The sequence below is a fragment of the Maniola jurtina genome, chromosome 12, assembly GCF_905333055.1.
Source record: "Maniola jurtina chromosome 12, ilManJurt1.1, whole genome shotgun sequence".
NCBI lineage: Eukaryota > Metazoa > Arthropoda > Insecta > Lepidoptera > Nymphalidae > Maniola > Maniola jurtina.
The window spans coordinates 10,355,797-10,380,775 of NC_060040.1; the positions used below are offsets into that span (position 1 = coordinate 10,355,797).

Genomic DNA, 24,979 nt, shown 5'->3' on the forward strand with positions numbered 1-24,979 from the left:
AGATTTGAAAAGTCCACCCACCTCAAAAGTCACGACTTTTGACTCACAAATGCAGCTCTCTTTATTAAAGAGAACTAAGCTGTAGCATGCGTAGATAGGTAGATAGCTGTCACTGGAAAGAACAATGGAACAAAACTTATCCTAGGCAGTAGGAACACGTAGGAATGTTTATCAATGTCCATTGTCTCATCTCTACAGAGCTGGGAATCACATGTCTGTGGTCTATTCAGTGTTCATGTCCACTTTCTTAAGTCATGGCACAAAAGAAAAATCAGTTGTGGCCGTGGAATGTAGGACTTAAAGGATTTTTTCGACATTTTTTCGAGCCTTCATTAAAATGGAAACAGAAAGATCTATTTCAAATAAATCCTACTAAACTCCTCCAACTCCAATGACCTTTCATAGCTTACAATAACATTAAAAAAACATTTATAAGTGCGGATTGAAATCGTCAACTGAATCTACCAAGGGTTTGAAACCAGCAAACTCGGAGTTCGCTCTTTTCAAATGCTCTTTTCACTATTAACTAAGTAATTTACTGTAAGGTTAGTTTTTATAAGAAAGAGTTTCTTGCGTCCAATTCCTTTAAACCAGAGCTGTATTGAAAATTCTAAAACTGCTGTGGACTGTTACCATCATTTTTCTTTACTGGTCGCTCATACAATCGCCATTATTTTAAGTGGATAATATTACTTATTATACAAAAAAACGTATCACGATAGAGGTAAAACCTACATAGAATCTCAAGTTTCTAGGCCAAGCGGTTGCTATAAGTAGGTGCTTCAATATGTCAGTCGTTAGTCTTCCTTTTATGTATAAAAAAATATATAGATGGGGTCGCCTCTCAGCTCTCCTCCTTCTGTCTTGGCTTGTGTCGTCAGATCTATGAGCACCTTCAATACCTTCATTCTAGGATGCAGGATGTCCTCCTCTTTACAGTTCGCACGTAGAATTCTGCAAAACGTGGCATTTGGACTTAGGTACTAAGCCAATGTAAGCGACCTTTCCATAAGTATAGGGTTTGATTATCTATTTTAGTTCGGTTCTTCCAAAAACGCAAGTAAAAAAAAGAACACGAATCTACGTCGTGCTCAAATAGTTTTAAATAAGTAGGTATAACCAACCTACTTCTGTTATTTAGAACTGCCTCGTTTTGACCTTCAGACCTCTTCAGACAGTTTTAATTAAATATCATTAATATTAAAAGTAGAATTTATCCAATTTAAATATTAATTTAGCTTTAATGCCGTGAACAAGTAGGTAGGTAGCAAATAGCGGCTGTCACCTGAATAGTCTACGAGCTTAATCAATTAGTCAAAACTCAAAAGGCAATGCATTATTGCCATCGGTCTGATCTTTTATCTGACCTGATTATTACTCTAACGGTAATCTTGGTTAGATGATTCTAAGTAAGCTAAGTTAAAATCATCTTTAATTCTGCTGATGGATGACGTTGAAACTATAATAGCTAACGACAATAAACCGATAGCTAATCTGCAGATTATAGAAGAATAGAAACGGAATGCGTCTAATTGGCCACACTAAACAATACTTAATTCGTTCCAATTGATACTAATAAATTAACTATATTGAGTAGGCAACTATTTACGTTTATATTGAGTACCTATTTACTAAGTTTAAAAATACATATTTGAAATCACTTCTCGGTTTCCTACGATCTCGTCTAAAATGTCGCAAATATTGTGCAACTGAGTTACGTCACAAATTGGCACCTGTCTCGTACCTACCAACTTATCTATTACGTATATATCAGGATTAGATAGGTGTATATAAACGTACAAAACCGAATGCACATGACTGCCGGTTCAATGACCCAACTCTCACCGCGTTCGATGCACCGACCGCCTGTATACGCACCGTTTGATCCGACTTGCCGGACCTGATCAAAGTTCCACACAAAAAAAAAACAACGAACCCTCGACGGTACAAAATAAATGGGATGATACAAAAGTTCAGTTGGTTTTGGAACATCCAATTGAATTTCTTATTTTTAAGTGAAGAACGGTGTTCTTACTTCTTAAGTTATTTATTGCACCTTTTGAAATGCGATAGCTGATTGCCGATGTGATTTCACATTTTCATTTACCAGGAACATAAGATTTATTTAAATACCTACTGATTAATTTTTTATTCTGCTTTTAGGATAGTTTGGACAAAATTCACGCTCAAAGACGTTTTACGTGATAAGAATCTACCTAATACAACTATGTGCTGATCATAAAGAAAATGCACTTTTGGTGAAACAAATTTTCTCTCCAGTAATTTCTTGCAGCGCTGCCCATTAATTTTTTAAACAAGACAGTCACTTCTGTCATTTCGAAAGAAATCCGTACTAACTACTGTCATAGACGAGATATTCACGTATAACAAAATGTGCAAATGATTCCCACGAAGTAGTTAAACATTCCTAGCATTATTGTAGGCGCAAGAAAGTCATTCTACATGTCCCATCCAAGAATAACGAATTCCAAATCGAGAGGTACGACAACGACTCTGCAGCGATGCGCCCGCTGCTATGTTCTCCATTTATAAATAGACGACATCTTTGTACCATAGCATCGCTCTCCCGCAGCGGGAAATGCGAGTAGGCAACTACACCACAGCGCACCGATATACCATTACAAGTACACACGAATATTTGTTTAGATTACCTACTCTCACTGGCCTGAGAAACCAGTTCTGGGACTAACTATAACGTCTATAACTGGTTGTTTGGCCAGTGCTACGAGTACAATGTACACATACCTACTTATTCAGTGAGTACACAAACACATGCATATTTAAGATCATTTATCGAGACTATAACTTTTTGTGAACCATAAAATATACTAAGTCAATGCTCAAATAGATAATGATTAATGACTTGTGCTAATGTTATATTCTTGGAGGAATAATTGCAGAATGAGCTTATGGACAATCACAAAGGTGGCAAATAGGTATACTTTATCTAAAGTTATATTATTTGGATTAGACGTTTACAAAAATCAGTTTATATTTACCATTATGGGTAGGTGCTTACGTAACTATTAGTTATGATACGTCCACATAAGTTGTTTGACGTGGACGTACGGTTAGTTGGTAACTTGGCAGGTTTTTTTATAATTACGTAACAAATGTAGCAAGTAGCAACGGATGAATACAAAGTTCAAGTAATAAAATATCCATTAGAAGAAGGCCTTCAAGTCTGTTGATAATTGTGAGAATAAAGGACAGTAGGTAGCTACGTAGTACGTAGGTATCAAAAGAACAATGCTAAGAGAAACTTAATTTTATCACAAGGAAATTGTCAATATTAGTATCTCCCGTTTTGTGACACAGATGAGATATTTCCAACGAGATCAAAGGAGTATCGTTTAAAATTAAGGCTGAATTGAAGGTCGCAATTTAGGGCGTGCTCCAACTAGATTTCGCTGCAGACTGTTTAAATTGCTTCGGCAATGAAACATTATTTTAGGAATTTGGAGCAAAACCCTGGGTTAAAAATGTGTGATGCTCTGTCTTCAATAAGGTTTCGATACTTAAAGTAAACGATTACCTAGTTATCTATAAGATATACCTAGTTATCTATTTAAAAATTCAGTGTAGCCAGTTAGCTCTATATTACAAAAAAAATTCAAAAGAAAAATAAAACCGACTTCAAAAACCACAAACACTAAAAAGTACAAAATAATTTTTCTTTAGCTACACGTGTAATGTACCTAGGTATGAAGTCGAGCGAGCATATTAAAACAAAATTAGAAATCCAAGAGTGAAGCTCGCCCGACTTCATACCTACATTACACGTGTAGCTAAACAAAAATTATTTTGTACTTTTTAAGTGTTTGTGGTTTTTGAAGTCGGTTTTATTTTTCTTTTGAAAATTTTTTATTTCACACTTTTTAGTGGCCCCACTGTACTATAATATGCTATGCCCAGTTAAAACCCTACTGTTTACTAAGCTATTACACTGATCGCGAGCAATTTGCTCTTATCCATTGAGGAGTTCTGTTCTCCATCTCCGAAGATATTCATCAGATCTTCACCAAATTTATATGGGACCACCTGCACAGTATACCCTTTCAAACAAAAAAAAAATTTTCCAAATCGGTCCAGGGGTCTTCGAGTAATCGGGGAACATACATAAAAAATAAAAAAAAGATTCCGACGAATTGAGAACCTCCTCCTTTTTTGGAAGTCGGTTAAAAATGACGCAATGAAAGGAACCGTCTAACATCTCTATTATCTAAAAAAGAAAAATAAAACCGACTTCAAAAACCAAAAACACTAAAAAGTAGAAAATAATTTTTGTTTAGCTACACATGTAATGTACCTAGGTATGAAGTCGAGCGAGCATATTAAAACAAAATTAGAAATCCAAGAGTGAAGCTCGCCCGACTTCATACCTAGGTACATTACATGTGTAGCTAAACAAAAATTATTTTCTACTTTTTAGTGTTTTTGGTTTTTGAAGTCGGTTTTATTTTTCTTTTGAAAATTTTTTATTTCACAATTTTTAGTGGCCCCACTGTACTATAATATGCTATGCCCAGTTAAAACCCTACTGTTTACTAAGCTATTACAGTGATCGCGAGCAATTTGCTCTTATCCATTCAGGAGTTCTGTTCTCCATCTCCGAAGATATTCATCGGATCTTCACCAAATTTATATGGGACCACCTGCACAGTATACCCTTTCAAACAAAAAAAAATTTTTCCAAATCGGTCCAGGGGTCTTTGAGTAATCGGGGAACATACATAAAAAATATAAAAAAAAAATTAAAAAAAAAAAAAAAAAAGATCCCGACGAATTGAGAACCTCCTCCTTTTTTGGAAGTCGGTTAATTAGCACAATGGGCTTTGCTACGGTAGAACAACCTATCATTAAAACGTAAGCCCAGTTTTCAATATAGATTCAGGGCAATTTGCAGATGAATGATAATCACAGAAATCAAATTACGAAAATGTCAAAATTATGGAAGTTTATACAAAGCCGAATCGACGTAATCATCCAGCTGATACGAAGCAAGTTGTGCAAGTAGCGATGGCGAGTGAGCACAAAGATCGGTAGGGCGCGGGCGGGAACTAGGTCGGAGGGGACCGGAGTGCGGGGGAGCCCTTTAGGCCACTTATCAAGCGGGGCCGTGGCTAGGGAAAGCGTGTCTTTGAAGTTTTGGTGGATACTGAATGTTTGTTTGACTTCGGAGCTGTTGAGATATCAGAATTAACTGCCAACTCGTCACATTTTAGGGGATGAATCAAAACGAGGTCACTTGTACACTGACAACAGTTTCGTCTTAACGTAAAGGTTTTAGGCTTTAGTTATTGGAAACAGTGTTGAATTTTAGAGATTCTTAATATGGATACCTCCTCTGTGATGTTTGAAATTGGACTTTGGAGCAAGAATTTAGGATCTCAGTAAGATCCAATGCGAATTTATTCTGTTCATAATGACTAGCCAGAAGAATTGGTTTATGGATAAGAATAAAAAGTTACATTTGCCAAAGCTATGAAAATTTAATTTTTTAAGGTTATAGTCCAATTTACACATTAAGACATCATAAAAGCACTCATGCATCCGATGTATGACATTAAAATTTTTAAGTAAGTATGTCACTGCAAACATAAACTCTCTTTTGACATTTTCGAAATATGCCCCGAAAATTGAGGAGATTCTACTTGCTGACAGTCTGACAGAAGATCCTTGTCGCACTGTACCTGTTATGTCCCTTTCTAACTTATTTGATTTTTTTCTTCTAAACCAAATGATAGAGTACTTACTTAATGATAAACTTTGATTTGCCTATTGAATTGAGTCACGCTGCACCTATAGTTAGGTAGGTACTAGCAATAAGTACCTAGTTAAAGACGGAATTGTTGAATAGAATCTAAATAAGGTCAAATCGGACATTAAAGCAAAAATCAAAGTTCATAATGATTTACCCATTTGTTTTGCAATCCGTTTGAACTAAATTATCGACGGCAGGTAGTTACATTGTTCCAATCAGCATTGTAATTCATGAATTGTGACTTGTGACTATATTGACGGCTGACAATGGCGTCGATTCCGATGTCTTTCTCTAAACTAAATTAAAAGTAGCTGCAGACTTCGTCTGTGTTGGCGTTTGCTGGTGCGCGTGCTGTGCCTTTTTTGAAGTGTTTTTTTGTTAAGAGTGGCTGGTTTTTGTGTTAGTTGGTGTTTTTTGGTGGTGGAACTGACTGGGAAGCGCTCTAAAGGGGCGCCGCCGCTCGTATGTCGGCGGGCGCCAGCGCAGACGGAGTCCATACTTGTAAAGATTCACCAACTTGAAAATAACTACAAACTTGACATTGGCTAATCAGAGTAAAGCCAGATTTAAAAAAAAAAAGTAGCTGCATCTTTTTCTTTTTAATATTAAGTCCTAAAGTCATGAGTTAATTTAAGTGTGAGTCCTTTTCTTATTAAGTATATTGGTAAGAAAAAGATACGGATACTCTATTTAGTTGCCATCAGAATCGGCACCAGTATGCCATAGAGCTGCGACCTCGATATAGCCCTTCGCAACCTGCGCGGCCTCATCTATACATATAATAAAATTGTAGAAAAGTGGTGTCTGTACAATGGAAATATATAAAAAAAAAGTAGCAGGGGTTGTTATTATATCGATGCCGAACCCGAAATTGTAATTTTTTTTTTTTGTCTGTTTGTCTGTTTGTCTGTTTGTCTGTTTGTCTGTGTGTTTGTGCACGCTAATCTCAGAAACGGCTTATTCGATTTAGATACGGTTTTCACTAATATATTGTAGTAAGCTTCACTTAGGATTTAGTGTTTATTTCATGTCAATCGGTTCATAAATAAAAAAGTTATGTCAATTTAAAAAATCACGGCGCCTCGCGCCTGAGCGTCCGTGGCTATATAAAGCGCGAAAAGTCACTATTCCACGCGAACGAAGTCGCGGGCACAGCTAGTCTAAAATAATTCTTTAAACACGTTTTTATATTTAAGTACCTACTTATTTGATAAAATAGTTAACTCTTATAGAATTGAGAAAAATAAGGAATGAATACAATTAATTAGCTAAACGTGATTTTTTGCGGTCCAAAACGTCTTCTTCACACCGACGTGCTTCAGTTTCGATGAATTTTATTTCGTTTAGGTGGCAAGGTCTGGTATCAGACATCAGTAGCTCGATTGCGGTAGAATGACAGCTACAATGTCACGAACGCAATCACCTCTGATTGGTTGACACTCGCTTACTATTGGCTACAATGCATTGTTGCAACAAGATTAGCATAAAAGCCAATAACAACAATTGCGATTGTGATAATGATTAATGCAGGTTTTACGGAATCTAGTTAAAGTCTGATTATTTCTAACAATATCTTTGATTCCATAGTTAAGTATTCACTATTCAGTTATTATAAATACTTACTTAATATTGAAAATATGTCAAAAAATATTGTTGGAATTCATATTGTATTGCACGAGTAGTTATTCACGTTTTATCTTGTGTTGGTTTTACATAACTAAAAATATTTCAGGTTAGTTAACTCAGAAAGTAAATACCTAGTTACCTACTTAAAATTGTTTTCTCAAAACTATCCAGACGAATTCTCGGATTTGAATTCATCGAATCTCTGAACCAAGAAATTATTTATGGACGCTTACTTACTAAAGTAAATGTTATGTTGATCATTAACTCAGTATTTAATTATTTGTAGCACGTGTAAATTCTTAGAAGTTTCTATTTCATAATTAGGTACAACATGAGTTTTTTTATCGTCTATTGCCCAGGCTTGGCTGGTTAGACTGGACGAGTTTCTTGTTTGTGTGGAACATTGTGTGTATTCGCTGCAACTTGTCTTGATCAACAAAGCGTTCACAGTATTTATCGTGTTTCTTTGTTGAAAATAATACTCATATATATAAGAATAAAGTTACGTGTAATGCATTCTTTTCAAATTAGTTAATTGTACTTATTTTGTGTATTTACTGTTTCTTTTGTTCTATCGTCCACTACGATTTACTCGACTTTAATTAGTAATATTCCATAATAATTATACTTATAAAGATCTACAAATATGTTGATATTTTTTTTTTGCAGTAGCTGGAGCTTAACTATTCAAAAAAATTCTTCTTCGGAACGAGATTTAACATTAAACCGTGATCAGCACTTAAATTATTGTGAATGTACACTAAAAGTAAAAGTTTGTCGACATACTCTAGCGTGACGCAAAAACTACCGAACCGATTTTCCTAGAGTTTTCACATTTCTAAAGAAGTGCCAACTACTTGCATTAAGTAAATATGAGGCTAAAATTATATACTAGGAAATGTTCGCCACATTTGTAGATTCTATAGAAATATGCAAGTTTTAAGACGGTATTTACAATTTACATTCATTTAAGTAGGTACTTAAGTACTAGTAATAAATCTTACATAGTAAATTAGTGGTTTAGTAAAGTGGCGAGGTAGTTTGACTGTGATAATTATCACGATGAAATAGGATGTTACTGGCTCAGAGAAGTTGCAAAAAGAAGTTTAATTTTTAAAGTAGATAAATAATAGTTAACCATAAAATGAGATTGGGCGAGTAAGTAAATTACATTTTGAGCCAAGTAAAATCACTTTCGAAATCAGTTGCAAAGGGAAGATTGGAAATAGCTCGAACCAACACGAAGCCGGCTCGACCTAAATTCTTGAGTCCGCATTTTAGTATCTGTACATGCAAACATTGAAGTATATTATGTATGAACATATTTTATACTGACATCAAGTTTATATAATTATATACAGCATATATATACACTAGTGGCAGCCTGCTGCTTCGCTCCTGTGGCCGGCCTTATTCAAGGCGAATCCGGCCTTACTTCTTGTCTTAGTCTTGATTATTGCTTTTTGGACTAAGATTTGAATAATTAGAACAGATTTGTTTGTACCTACTTACGTAATAAATAGTCCAAGGACAATAAAAACTGTTCGAATTTTTGATATTTCTAGTAATCTAGTATAAGCTAACTACATGTAAATATTTAATATAATAAACTAAATACCGATTCATATTTCTGTTTGGTAATACAATGTATCCAGTTAGTGTAGTGTAAGAATCTTGAATCAAAGCAGGTAAGTATATATTTAAATATTAAGTATTACATTTTTGCGTGTTTTAGCAATTATTATCGATTCTCTTTTTAAAGTATACTTTCTTTCTCTCTCTTTCTTTGCTCCTGTATACAACGATATATGTATATGTATTATGTACATATAAAGAGATAACGATGTTGGTCACGCATCGCGATTTTTTCCGGTCATACTTGCCCCGCGTTCTTAGTTCCTGCTATGAATTCTTGGCACAACTATTTCTCTAAACATTTAATTAATCATAGTCTCTTTTATTTGTTCATTCCCTCAGTTGTCTTTTTTATATATTGGCCTTGTTACATTTTAAGGTAGAGTAGGGCCCCTGGCCTTCTATCCTCCTGTTTTCTCAATCTCATTACTGAACTATTTCTGCAACGGCAGTAATATCTCTTCAGTTGTATCTCTACATTCCATCTTGTAATTTTGGTTACGTTGGAGTAAATTCTCGCTCTGGGTGTCTGCATTTCTGAAACAATTTCTTCCCGTCCCATCATAATTTTCAAAAATACATTTAATTTGTTGCAGTGGTAGCTTAAATAAAGATGTAATATGAATACCAATATTTCCAATACAGAGTGTCCATAAATGAAGGACGAAGTTCACGTTTTGTCAGCCAGTGTCGAGTACTATCAAGTCAATACATTTTGTAGCAAGAGCAATGGGATGAGACACCGCTATCGGTCACGCGCCGCGTTTTCTTCCGGGTTTAACTTGCACCGCACTCTTAGTTGCTAACCAAATTCAAATCGGTTCATCCATTTGGTGTACACTACAATGCCACAGACCGATATACTCGTACATGCTAATTCGCCTCGTATTCGGGAACTTCCCTCTAAATTAGAATCATGAAATTTGGCAGGTATAAGTAGCAATGTATTGTAGCACAGTGGTCGTCTAAATGGCATGTGCCAATATTTCCAGTTCAGAATGTTCATAAAGCAAGGACGAATTTCAAGTTTTGTCTTCCAGCGTCGAGTGCTATGGACTATCGAGTCAATACATTTTGTATGCAAGAGCAATGGGAAGACACATGGTTGTCGGTCACGCGCCGTGTTTTCTTCCGTTCGTGTCCCACTTGCACCGCATTCTTAGTTGCTATTTCGCCGAAAGCTTTTCTAAATTGCTTTAAATATCTATACGTCAACTAGGAGTCGTCAACGTCAGCTAATGTATTCAGCAGTATTCCATTCCTTTTTACACTTTTTTATCATTTACAAAATCTGTAACTGCAGACATTGACATAATACAGAATCAATTTAGTGATGATATTTCGCTTAAAATATCGCCGATATTTTCTTTTATTGGTGTCTCGGTATGTTTTCGTAATGTCTGCACTTTTTATAAGCTGAGAATTACCAGGTCTTCAATGCAAAACTGCAAAACCGGTTACCAAGTTGCCTTTAAAAATATATTGAGAAGGTTGTACAATTTCATTCAAATCTGGTTTGCTCGTCCACATGTACTTAATTATTTTTTTTGCTATTTCAATAATACTTGAAAGCAGAAGTTCTGTTTTATATGGTGTATATTATACAAGGTCAATGTATTCGTTAAAATAAAATTCAAGCATAATTTCGCGGGCTTCAAACTAAAGAAGAAACGTGTCCGTATTGTACCCTTGCTTTTCTGGAGATATTTTAGTACTAAAAAATATACTAAAAATGTTATTGCTAAAACAATCATAGTTACGTTAAAAACTAAGTATTTAAATTTTGTGAGTGGTTTACTCAATATCATGAATTTGAGGCTATCTTTTAGCTTATTAGTACTGCAGTCAAAAAGCTTTCGCATTTTTGTTTGTAGGCACGTCTTATGTTTTGAAGCTCATGTGTTTTGTCCTGTAAAAGTTTTTGTAGGTATCCACTTGATAGCTTTACTTTGCGCTTTACCGAAATGAACATTCTTAACCAATCTGTTCCAATCCAACTATAATGAACACTATTTTAGCATTTAAACAGCTATCATGAGAGATTTCCACAATAAATATAGAAGAATCCGGCTTTACTGAGTCCCTGTGAAAATTGGCCCTGGATGGGTCCAAAACTGGTCGGGCTAAGAGCTTACAAATTAACATGTGAGTAGAGCCGGGTTCTTCTATATTTATAACACTATTTTGTTATGAGTTCAAACAATATAGGTACATATGTATAAATTGACTTCATATACGTCGATGACTTGGCACACTCCATTGGCGGAGCGAATTTAGAACTGTACAAAAATCGAGCAATTCAACAGACCGAGATAAATGATAAAATGATCCAGCATTTAAGTTAAATTCACAGCAGACCTTCATAGAACGTATATATTATTCTGTTGCAACAAAGCAGGAAGCGTTGGGCACGCCACGCGAACTAACGGAGCGTGCCACGAGAAATTAACTGTTATTTATACGCACTACGATGTCTTGTTTGAGTAACATATTACAACATTCACGAAACCATAGCCCACGAAATTTGGCACCTGAAGACACTGGACTTGTTAGTTGTTACAAAGAAAACAGAGCGGAGAAAATTGATAAGGACAGTCCGAACAGTCTTGTAGCTAATTTAATTGCTTCTCCTAGGTATCATTGCGTCAATTTCTTGGACGAATCATTTGATAACCTCTGGATGACACGCTAACTTACGATACATAGAATACTTAACTATAGTTAACTCTACAGCCACATAACAACTAACTGTAATTAAATAACAGTTAATTACAGGAGTAACATTACCTCAATAACTGATAGCCATGGCATTTTAGCAAAAGAATTTAGTTTACGGAGCTATGTTAATAACAAATTGTTCTTTAATTAAAATGCAATTTCTGATGTGTTCAATGTAATAAATCATAATATAAGTAATTACTTAGTTAGCTCGTAACTAAGTAATTTAATTTATCAGTAGATGATGCCCGTGACTTTGTCCGGGTGGATTTAGGTTTTTGATAATCCCCTGGGTACTCACTAATTAATCTGGTGTTTGATACCGAAGAATTCATTTAATATGTTCTCATGGTTTATTTTATATGGTATGGTTAGTAGTTTCAGGAGTCTTATCTTCTCTGTTTGCTTTTTTCGCTTCTTCCTTGTCCATGCTCTTTTCTTTGCTAAATGTACATAAACGCCCTTCCGGCATCAGTTTTCCCCTCCAATTTTAATATGGGTATGTACTTTCAAGTCAAGAGTGAATAGGCATCTTCTAGGCAAGTCCGCTCCATCTTAGGCTGCATCGTCACTTGCCAGCAGGTCTGATTGCAACCACTATCCAACCAAGTCTTTTAAAAAAATGTAAACTCCAAGTGTGTTCTATTTATACCCATTTCTTTATTTCAATGATAAAGAAATAAATGTTAGCTCTATTCTATTATTCTTTGTCACAAAGTTTTCGAACGTATGTCTACAGGATGGTCCGTAGTAACATAAGTCGTAGAAATAATCCTTGAATAGTATTTAGATACCAGTTTTAAGTATTACAATAATATAGTCTAGCTCATAGACTTAGATTTTTTTTGGTCTAGCTAGATTTAAGAGCGCCTCATGGTCGCAGTAGTGACCTGTCTAAATGAGAATTTAAAAAAAAAGTTTTCGAACATGTTCTGTACCATGACCAGCCGTGACCGTCGGCCTCGCTCGGTGAGCGTTCGTGTTGGAAGGTTGTGTTTCGACATCGGCGTCTGCGTCTTATGATTCTAATGTTTGTTATTTTAGTTGCAATAGTGCCTACTTGTCAATAATAATATTCTGTATTTCTTAAGTAAAATGTATGTTAATTTTTTTTATTGAAAATGTTTAAGCTAGCCCTAATCTAATTACTGTACAAATCATGCCCGCGTAAAATGGTGCCAAGAATACCGGCTGCATTATCGCGTTGGACAGCCAGGCTAATCCTTTGCGCAAAAAATGTGCCAGCCCTTCTGTCACCAGATAAGGCTATTAATCACCGTCTCCACGGCACACGGGACAAAAATTATGTTTCTTTATATAAGAGAAGCATACGTCTTTCGCCACTTACCGGTTTCAGTCATTTCTGCTGTGGCTCCCGGTCTTGATGATGTCTCACTGATACGATAGGCCCTGCTTATTAAAATATTGCTTTACCAAACTACTTACTTTCGGAGAACTTATAACTTACCTTATGGTTCTATTTAAGTAAGTAATTTTACTATGCAGTTACAAGCTAGATTATTAGTTACTTTATGATTTGATGCGTAAATGCTAATGATACGTAAATTAAGCCCGTATGGAATGTTGAAGAATAGAGAGCGGCACTTTGTTGGTATATTGTATTGTTTACGGGATCGGAACAAAAACTAAAATATAACTATGTCTTTTGTCACATGGAATATTATATGGATATCAATCGCAATTTAAGAGGGCTCTCTTCGTCACTCGTTTCATACAAACGTACTTCCAATTTCATTTGAATATTAAGCAACCAAAGTCCATGAAATTTTGCAAACATATTTTAGAAACTAATATCTATGTCTGTGGTGTTTTAGATTTTTCTAAAAATATGTAGTTTTAAAATTATAGGGGCTCAGGTTTGTATGAAAATTATTATTATTATTATTAATTATTATTATTGAATTGTAACATGTGTATATATAGGTATTAGGTAGGTTTTATTTAACGTAAGTACAACACAATATTATGTAAGAGAGAAACCTTAATAACAAGGGCCTGACACCGAAGTATGGCACCGCGTGTCATTGACGATTATAATTACATCACGGACCTTACCTACCAGCAACATGACACCAGCTAATTTCAATTTTCTAAATTAACTTTCTTTATTTTCCTGCTATTTTTAGGGTTCCGTACCTCGAAAGGAAAAAAGGTATCCTTATAGGATCACTTCGTTGTCTGTCTGTCTGTCCGTCTGTCGTGCGGTTATCTTGCGGGCATCAGATGTTGTAAAAAAATACATATTAATATTTTGGTACAAAAATTTGCGGCCCGCTTAATCATTTAATAAAAAAACCTGGCGAAAAGGGGAGATACCAAGAGACACCTAAGCCTCTCCAGGAGAAACCTGTAGGACAAGCGCCTCCTATCTTGGCATAATAAATTAATTCACTTTGAATATTTACCAAATTCTAAGTGTACATAAATAATAATTATTATTTACTTTTAAATAAGTAGTCTGTTTTCACACAATTGTTTTTAAACATCGGTCATTTACATAGCTATTTATAAATACCTACTCACTATTTGTACCAACGAATATTATTGAATCCCAAGTCAATAACTCAATAGATTGTGATACCTAGTAAAGTAATACTTATGTATTAAAATTTGCGGGACGCTTGATGTCTTCATTTGATAAAGAAACCGGGAGATCATACATAAGTATTATAAGTTTTCAGTTTTCACACAACTGTTTTTAAACATCGGTCATTAACATATTTATAAATACTTACGAATAGCCCAAGTCAATAACTCAATAGATTATTGGGTACAATAACTCTGTTTGAACAGTGCAATCAACGAAACTAAAGACCGCTGTTGAGATAATACGCCACCATGTCTGAAGTAGTGTTGTTTATGTCTTATTGTTGTCAGTGATAACGGCCGCCTGCTCGGTTATCACACAACTATTTATAGTTATCACGAGAACGACTCCTGAGCCCTGAGGTGATGCCACGACTCTATGTACCTAGTTAATGATGATAGTTTCTTGTATTTGAAAATTTTCCATTGCATAATTTATTTTTAGTAAGTGCTTAAATTAATGTTGACAGTGTATTTACTTAGTAGTATAATTATGTAGTTAAGTACTCAATTGACATTAAAATCAAAAAACCGGGCAAGTGCGAGACATACTCGCGCACTGAGGGTTTTGTACGACATTCGTATTTTTCGACATTTACACGATTAATCAAAAACTGTTATGCGTAAAGCCCTTTAATATGATATTCCACTTGGTATATATACACAAATTCATATTCATATTCACAAATAACTTATTTTAAGGGTTTATATAAACCCTAAAAATAAGTAATTTGTGAATATACTATAGTTACTCGTATTTTATCAGTGCTCATGTACCCCATACCTATCTTGTCAAAGGTTAACAGGGGCTTCTTTTTGCTTTTTTGTATTCTAATTTCTAAGAGACGGCTCAGTAACTAACTATTCAGCAGTAATTTGGCTGTACTCACGATCTTTGAGTTACGCGCAATACTTATCTAACAGGTTTTCATACTTATCTTCTCTTATTATACACGAATGCCGGTCATTAGTTAGTACTTAATCTATAATAAGTATGTACTTAGTGTCACCCTTTTAACAACATTCTCTGCGAGAAGGAAATCATATTTTTTTGTCATGTCAATTCTGTTTTTGTGTGGTACAATGTTAAAGATCTGGTTATTCTGGTTATTCTTGTCTACATGTTTGTACGTTTATGATAATTTAAATATTCTACGGAAATATCCACTAAACTCGAAAGATCCACTTTTTCATTTTTACAGCAGCTTTATAAGTAGCTTATATAAATATTTAAGTAGAGATATAGAATATAAATAATTACATTAACTGCTATGGATGCAACACTAACCTACACGTAATAGCTAGTATAGAATTTTCTTGCATACACTAACAGCTATCTATGTGGTATTTTTTAACCCCCGACCCAAAATGAGGGGTGTTATAAGTTTGACTCGTGTATCTGTGTATCTGTCTGTGGCATCGTAGCTCCTAAAGGAATGAACCGATTTTAATTTAGTTTTTTTCGTTTGACAGGTGGCTTGATCGAGAGTGTTCTTAGCTATAATTGAAGAAAATCAGTTCAGCCGTTTGAAAGTTATCAGCTCTTTTCTAGTTACTGTAACCTTCACTTGTCGGGGGTGTTTTAAATTTTTAATTTACACTTGTCCTTAAAACACATCTATCTCTATTTTAATGAGAAAGCTTAGACATTTTTCCTGCAGAAACGTTTTTAACTCATAAATCTGAGAACAGATGTGTATATTTCCGTCTATTACGCAATTCCCACTATAAAGTTACGTTACATAAGCGCGTGAACGTAGTACCAACTACCTACACTACAAGCTACAACTACTTGTTCTAGATGGAAGGAAAGTCGTTCTATTTTATTATAACACTTATCTTTGTCACTACCTCTCGGTTATCTCGTTGGTCAATGGTCTATTCCCTATCATGTACAGGTTAACTACCTATTTCCCACTAAGAAAATCCTTTCTTAGTGGAAATTTAAGTTAAATATATGTATATGTATGTGTAGTGAAAGCCTCTAAAAAGTTTCTAGACCAAATGGTTAAAGCTGTACTTTGTCAGTCAGTCAGCAATGTCAGTATGTCAGTCAGTCAGTTTTTCCTTATACCTACTCAGTTGAATTTTAGGAAATGTAGGCATGTATGGATGTAACGGGAATGTAATGAATGTAACGGGATATGAAACATTTTCCATATCCCGTTAAGAATGCGGAAGTAAGTTTGGTTTTTCTTTTAAAAGATGAAAATTGAAAACTAATTCCTTATCCGTGGACAATCCCTATACAAACTTAGTTATGTAATTTTAGAGACTAGGTTTAAGACGCGTTATCTTTTGCATTGCACTCAGTTTGTGTGTACCTACTATATTTAAGCACATTACAGAATATTCCAGTTAGCAAATTTTTTTTAACGTTAGTTAAATATGAACCAAAAAAAAGTTTAACTGGGTCATTTTACGCGGTATAAAAGTAGAGCTTCATCTCTTTTTCATGGCCTAATTCACTAATACACAAACAGTTGTGAAAACGAATTGGTTTTATGAGACTCAAACGATCTAGTTATAAACCTCTAGGTAATGGGTTTTAAAACGAGGATTAGAGAAAAATGCTAAACAATGTAACTCGGTAGTTTTGTGCCTACCGACATGAGACTTTTTGTCGCGAGTGAGTACGCGACTGTCGCGTGTGGCAGGGGGACGCCCCGCACACCCGTACGTCACCCGCGGTATCCCGCACCAGGTTAGCGCGGGGGCTATGCAGGGCGTCCCCACCCCGATCGCCATCTCGACCTGTCGCGTGCTATACCTACCATTGCAATTAATGTAAACAGCTGTAATTCTCGATATATGTTTAAGTGAACTGTTGTGTTCTTTATTGAGAAATGAATATCTTTTAAACAAAAATAGCAACGGCCTTGCTAACTCTTATTACAACATCTAAAGTCAACAGTTACTACTTCGGATGCGGTCGATGACCCGCCAATCCGACTGGTAGTCTTTGTCTCTGCAACTTTCTTATGCTTTCAATAGTCAATAGCTTGACTTGGCGATAATGCGTGCATAGATAATATAATTTTTTTCAGTTACTAATTAGTTTGTTGCACCTAACTTGGTAGGTACTTATAAAAAATTTTAGTACTTACCCTTCAAACTAATAAGTAGTTAGGACTTAAAAGTTTCATCATTATCATTATCAGCCGATAGATATAGTCTCTTGTAGGGACTTCCACACGCCACGGTCTTGCCGCCTGAATCCAGCGGCTCCCTGCGATTCGTTCTATGTCGTCTATCCACCTACAGTTTTCCAACGCTCGCTGCTCTTTTCGGTGAAAGGTCGCAAATCGCACCATATAGTTCAATAATGATATAATGATGATGATGATGATTCAATAATGATATGAGTATATACTTATTAGTACATTTCTGTATTTGAATAGATGGTTTGGCTGGGACGTTTGCTACTTGTAGCAACTTCATTATTATACAGTGACTAATGAGACTACAGAGTAAAGGCAAACGACAGCTCGTCTATAAAAATCTGTCCAGACTTGAGGATTCCAGGCTGCGGGAGAAAATGTTTTCATTATTATTTATCTGCAGAATAATATTTAAGCGTCTATACCTTACATTTACCTAGCTAAAAAATATAACCATAATATTATATCTACCTTCTTGAGAGTGACCTAAAAAAATAGAGAGCTGTTGAATGTGTTCTCAGTATTTAAATACAAGTTCCTAACCTAGATATTTCTACATATTAAAATATATTATATGCTTATCGCTTAAGTATAACTCAGGTAAGTTACTATGACCGAATATTTGAAAAGGCAGTGAAACGGATGGTCCCGTTTTGCTTGATACTTCGGACTCTTGACATTATTTGTATTTTAATTTATAAATCATGTTTTCGTAATAACATGTTATAAGTAGGTACTAAGTAAGTTGTAATAGTTCCATAAAATTATATGTAGCCTATTAGCTATTATCTAATACACTATTTGACTAGTTAAATACTTTGTGCTTAATTAATCTTAAGATGCCTGATCTTAAAAATACTTAATTCTAAGATCTCTAAAAGATTTATTATAGTTGGTAAAATATCTGCACAATACGTATTAACCATTAAGTATGTATTCTGTGTTACTTGAAAGGGACGATATACCTACCTACCTACCTATAAAGATTGAGCACACAGAAATCCCTAGAATTTGAGGGCACGGCATGTTGATATGCAACCCCAATTCCAGCCCCACTGTACTAAATGAGCGGTTCTAAAAAGTAGGTCAGAACGCTGAGGGCTAAAATTGGGTCGTACCTACCCAAGGGGAGAGCGAATAAGTACTTACTGGATAAAGGGTTTACCTCAAAACAATTTCTAAACTTTAATTATGTTTTGTGTTAAAATGTGTCGTGTGATAAAAAATGGATTGAACAAAGGTCGTAATTGGGGCATTTTTTATAGGAACAAAATAAATCGTCGATAGGTTAAGTTTTTATGACTGAATATTTAACAAGTGATTATGATTGTGTTCTTTATTGTTTTGCAAGTTATTCACTACTAGCTTTTGCATGTGATATACGTCATACGAGTACTGTCCGAACGATCCAGTGTGATCCAGTGTTCCGTTACTGCTTCAAAGACAAAGACAAACAAATATTTTCGCATTCATAATAGTTATTATGAGTTTGTTATGTATATTCTAGTCAATTTCGTTACCAAAAAAACGGTTATCAACTAGGTACGCGACTCCTACGCTCTGCCTCAAATCATTTCTGGGAATAAGTGCAATCTTGTATAGTAAAATTCCACCAGTTTTTAGACTTGCCTTTACCAAACTTGAAAAAAAAATGTACCTATGTCAGTTTTTCGAATGCCCATTGCCACTTCAGTTTGTAACCCATTGAGCTATGTCGGTTATTCTGATTCTAAGGCTCTCTTCATCTCTGATTAGATCACGTAGAGAAACTACAAGCAATAGCTCTCTTCATCGCCCGCAGAAAATATCAACATAAACTAATTATACTTTATTTGAGTACTTACAAATATTTACTTAGTATATAATTTTATTTTATTTAAATCATACATGTTTATTTTATAAAATCAAATCAGGTTCGCGTGTCTACCCAAAGCCAGTGTACATTGTTTGAGTATTTTAATCGATTCGACATGAAAATTAATTCTCGAAGTCGCCTTGGTGTAGGTACTCTGATATTGACACCAATAACGAGTCGTCATGCCAATCGCAAACCTCGCTGTATATTAAAACAAACATTGTTACGGTTGTTTCGACTTAAAAATTGTTCAAGCTGTTTCAGTTATTGCTTATTGATGATAAAAACATAATAACGCTTTGGTCTAGTTATTTCGCGTTGGTATTATTGGCTGCTACAGAAGTTATATTATTTGGTTTCGTGATCGCTCGTTTATAAAATTTTGAAATCCATTCAATTTCTAATTCATATATTGTGTTCATTATAAGTAACATTTATAAAAGAAGAAAGAAAGAAACCTCTCAAGTCTCAATTCGTGATTATTTTCTCTAGGTTCCGAACGCGGTGGTAAAGTTACAAACATACTTGAAATTTAAAATAAAAGAAAAACATCTAAACATTTCTATTTTATGTCGACTTTACCTTTGCAGCATCAGGATTCATCATTAAGGAGTTAGAACCCGGTCTTCTATGATTGAAATACCTAAAACCTCTTGATGGTGTAGGTAGGCAATATCTCTGGGCTCCCCAACATCATTTCAGGGAAGTTGTAATCCGGAGTTCAATTTATTATACTTGTGTTTTCATAGGATTAACGAAAATTATATGTGAAGTGACAAGTTCTGTTTACTTTGTAAGTATTAAAAAATTCGTCACAAGTTTAAAAGCAAATATTTCTTACGAAAATGAAGCTTATAACTTTTGTTTAAATAAGTAGGTACCTAAGCTGAATGTGAAATGTCTTCGCGAAAGTTAAGTAAAATTTACACAGAACATCAAATCTGGACCATTAAAATACCTAAGTCAATACAGTAATATCACCAACGTCTGTAACCGATAAGACCCGGTTGCAGATAACGGGACGTTAGTACATGTACCTACCTATTCTCACGAGTAATGTACTGACGAATCACGCACCAACAACCAATTAAAACTGCTACGCATTTATTATTGTAACCTCTACCATACATGATATAACTAAGGATTTTATACGAACGTAATTTAAAACCAAGGGCTTTAGTGTTAAGGCCAGCTTGTATTAAAAGAATGTGGTTTTACGATAACTTACCATATGGGGCATTTCATACGTACAAATCTTGTTGAAGTGCAAACTTGAGCAACCTTTTTAAGATGCATGATGATTTCTACCATGTTGGGTATAGCTATTCAAATACAGGACCAGGTGGAAGGACATCAAACCGCCAAGAGATGATCATTTACTTCAGTCATGGGAGACCTGAGGAGTCTGGATAAGAATTCTTCCAACTGGAATCATTAAAGATAAAAGTCGTGAAGCCTGAGATACAAGGATAGATAACTTACCATACAGGGCATTTCATAAAATATATAAATCTACCATGAATTCTACCATAGTTATGGCTCAATTACAGGACCCGGTGGAAAGACATCATGAAGCTTGAGATATTTTACCGTTTAAATAGGTATTGCAAATGAACGACATTCTGACCATGTACGTCAATTATTTTTAAAAATACCTAGGTAGGCACGGGTCACAAGTTATTATTGTTTTCTCAAAATAAAGAAATCATTTCATTTCATTTCAAACATTGTAAGTACATACCTACTTATAAACGTCGATAAAGGTTATCTCTAACAATAATAATTGTATAATGCTTTAGATCAAATCATAATAAATTAAGTTGGTAGGCTAAACTTTGCTTCGATTAAGTATAGGCAAACGTTAATCTGAAAAAGATGTCAGTACTTTTGTATTCTGTTTGTTTTTCAATTCGAGCATGCGAGTTGAATTATTCATTAATGCTGAGGGACTTGACGTAATACTTGTTTTTAGGTTTGTAGGTATTTCACATGATCAAAGCTTATAAATTCTTGTGAAAAACTTATGGAGACCTCTTGTGATTTTAGCAGGATATAAGAACATATTAGGTACAAGTACTTATTATGCTATATTAATGGCCTTTTAATCAATCATCTGTTGGATGTAATTCTTGTGGAGTGCGTGCCTCCACACAAGATCCTGCACCTTCCTTATCCACACCAAGTGTTATCTATGCTTATCCACCATCTTCCCAGCCACGCCACCAATTCTTAAGGCCGTTGGTAGCAAGCAAGCAAGACCCAAGAGATCTTCCCACGTCTCGCTTCCCTTGGGCTATTTCGGTCCCATTAACTTTCGTCAACTCAAAACAGAAGTGCTGCAATATTGTAAAATCAATTTTGTATTGTAGGTCCAAGTAGCCTTTACAAAAAACAATTGGCGATTAAAATTCAAGACATGCCATTGTCCGTTGCTTTATTATTATTATGATCGCAGCTCGAATCCAAAGTCTACTAAATATCGACGCCGATGGAATGGCATTATATTTATAATCTTACAAAACAATGTGAGGGTTGCCAATGCCAAAAACTTTATCGGCATTTTGAGTGGGATGATGATTTACTACCTACTTACTTATATTTAAGTAATATTCCTAAAGGTCAACTTTATAAATACTGTGACCGCTGTCAAGGATAAGGATTATTTTGACAGTCGATAGAGTTAACTCTCAATTTCAGATTACATACCCTATTAGTTTATTTGTCCTTTAAAACCTATTCCCATCTATACCAAATCTGTGATCACTGATAATAGGTGTATCTGGAATGTTATAAAGCTATAAATAGATAGGTAAAAATAACATATTCGTTAAGGGCCAATCAACTGTTGGGCCCACCTTTCTACGTATTTTAATTAGGTTACACTGGATCCCCTACGGAGCTCCTCATTTCTGATTTGATCACGTATAGAAACTCCAAGCGAAGGAAATCATCATTCATCAGGTATAGTTTAAAGGAATGGCAACCCTGTGTATATACACTTATATATAGAGAAACACGTATAAATATATTAGAAGCCAAGAGCGGAACCGGGCCGGGTGCGGGTGCGTGCGTTGACCGCAAAGAATGCATGCGCTCGCGCATCCCCACAGCTGTTTCTGTACGTTCCGTTGACGTCCGCAGTCTATGATTGAGATGCGATTAAAAAGATTGCTTATTAATCTATTATACTATTAACTATACCTCTATACGTATGTAAAAGGTAAAAGTGACGAACTTTTGTTATCAACATATTATTTATACTGCTGGATCTAAATCTTATCTTTAGGTTCTCCCTATAACGTACATAGACCCCTAGTATGAAAAGATTTCAGAAACACTACTCGTGCGTAGCCGGTAATCTCATATTTGTGAACATAATATGACATGCTTACCTATTTAGCTAAATAACTAAGATGTGACGAAGATACCTTAATTTCGTTATTTCTTAGGAGTCAGGATTAATTACAGGTTCAGTTTGCAAACTTTTTGTTTTAGGAAACTGACTTTATAACATATAAATTCATCTTTCCACATTAGCTGGATGTGAATGTAGTAGATCAAAGACCTTGCGTAATAGTTATTACATACATAATTATATAGAGATGTAGAGATTCACAATAATGAGTTAGTATCAATTAAACTTCTTATTGTTTACCCACCGACTGACTATCACTCAACAATTGATAAAGTGAAGACAATGGCGCCGATTCTGCTGTCTTTCTCTAAACTAAATTTAGACTGTGTGCAACTTTTTCTTTTTAATTTTATTAAAAAAGGACTGAACATGAATTTTAAACAATAGGCAACTAAAATCACGAGGTATGACAGCTCTAAATCGAATTAGTAGAGTACCTACCATTGATTCTGAGCACAACTTTTTAGAGTATTCGTATCCTCTTCTAACTAATGTTATATGAAAAGGATAGAACAGTTTGACGTTTTAAAATTTTATTTAGAACTGTCAAACCTCGTGACTTTACCTGCCAGTTGCGAGCCTATTATGTAGCGTGCACTAAAACTTAGAAGAATCTTCAAATGTAAATTTTTGTTCCGTCCTTTTTTAGCAATATCAAAAAGAAAAAGATGCAGATACTCTAAATTAGTCTAGCGAAAGACAACAGAATTGGCGCCAATGCCTTTCTAACTACATTATATTATACTCGCTTTATGTGTTACCTCAGGGCACTAACATGCTTACATTCTACACATTCTTGAATGTACCATATTTACGTGTGTTATTTTAAATTCCTTATTAACTTAATCATTTATTTTTACTTTGAGGTAGGCACTTAGTAACTATTTGGATGACCTTGATTCTGTATAATATGCATGATATCGGAAACGTAACTTGAACTACCAAAATTACTCAGTATAGATATTATTATATCAGTATTCTTGCCTACCTGTAAATAGTAATTAGTAACGTCAAATTTGACACACCTTTACTTACTTGAACTGTCAAATCTGACGTAACAAATTGTGACCACCTGTTATCACTCATAATATTATTATTATAACCTAGGGCAAGATAAGGGGCTGGCACTGTTCCCAATTCTTATTATATTATTATCATATCTAGTATTTAGCCTTTTCAATTAGAGCTCCTAAGTCCTAATCTACTCCCTCTGTAATTTTAGTATCGCTCGCTGGCTTACTGGAGTCGGCCATTTTGTCTGTCTTAGATGCCTGATATTTCAGTGTATCTGCAGCGAGCCGTGAAAGCGTCGATAAATTTTTTGCCCACACTGTGTCCACCATTATGTCAGCCAGGTGGCGGCACAGAATATACTCGTAGGTAGAAGATGTTGGGAAATGCCCCTAACTTCCTGGCAACTGAGGTTAGGACCGATGGCTATATTATGCTAAAAATAAATAGAGTGGGAAAAATAAATAATAAGCCCAAAAAATGTAATAAAAAAATATAATGTATAGGTGGTAATGCTGTGATCAAAGCATTGAGATATTAAATAACTAATCACTATTGGTATACATTATATAATACTTATCTATAACATTGATAAGTGTTGTAGTTAAGCACTTAAATAAAAGGGGTGGAAATTGCGTTGACGTATGACAGAAGTGAGTGGAAGAAAAAGACATGTTGTGCCGACCCCACATAGCGTGGAATAAAGGACAAGAAGAAGAAGAAGAAGTTTTAGTTAAGCACTAGGAATAGCTGCCAGTAAGAACTTCTCTAGTGGGTACTCGTAGTTACTCTTAGCAAGTTGTCGGTCGAAGGCTGTACTTACATTGCTTTTGTTTGGGATGCAGTATTTACGGTAGACAGGTAGGCTAGCAGTGGAATCTTTGCTTAGAGCACCTCCTATTCCGTCGTTATAATCATAACAGCTGCCAGAATCAGGAAAAGTGGAACTGCGCGTAGTGGCCATGGAAAAATCAATCTGAGGGAAATCCCCGCAAGACACCAATGTCACGCAGTGGAAGTCCATCGTTTGAGTCCACGACTTTACATCACTTTATAGCATCCATTTAAAGCAATTTACTAACAATATGACATAACACATACATATATCGTTGACGTTAATTAAGTTAATCTTTGTGAATAACCCGGCAAGTCGTTTTAGCCGGTCA

General features: G+C 35.1%; 1 protein-coding gene and 1 long non-coding RNA gene across 3 annotated transcripts in view; both read left to right on the forward strand.

Moving 5' to 3' along the window:
• LOC123870212 (probable JmjC domain-containing histone demethylation protein 2C) overlaps window positions 1-24,979 on the forward strand; it is a 216,098-nt gene that overhangs the window by 1,809 nt on the left and 189,310 nt on the right. The window lies entirely within an intron of this gene.
• Window positions 611-23,183, forward strand: LOC123870221. Its single transcript, XR_006797034.1, has 3 exons — window positions 611-621; window positions 2,751-2,756; window positions 23,082-23,183. It is a non-coding gene; the product is annotated as an uncharacterized LOC123870221 (long non-coding RNA).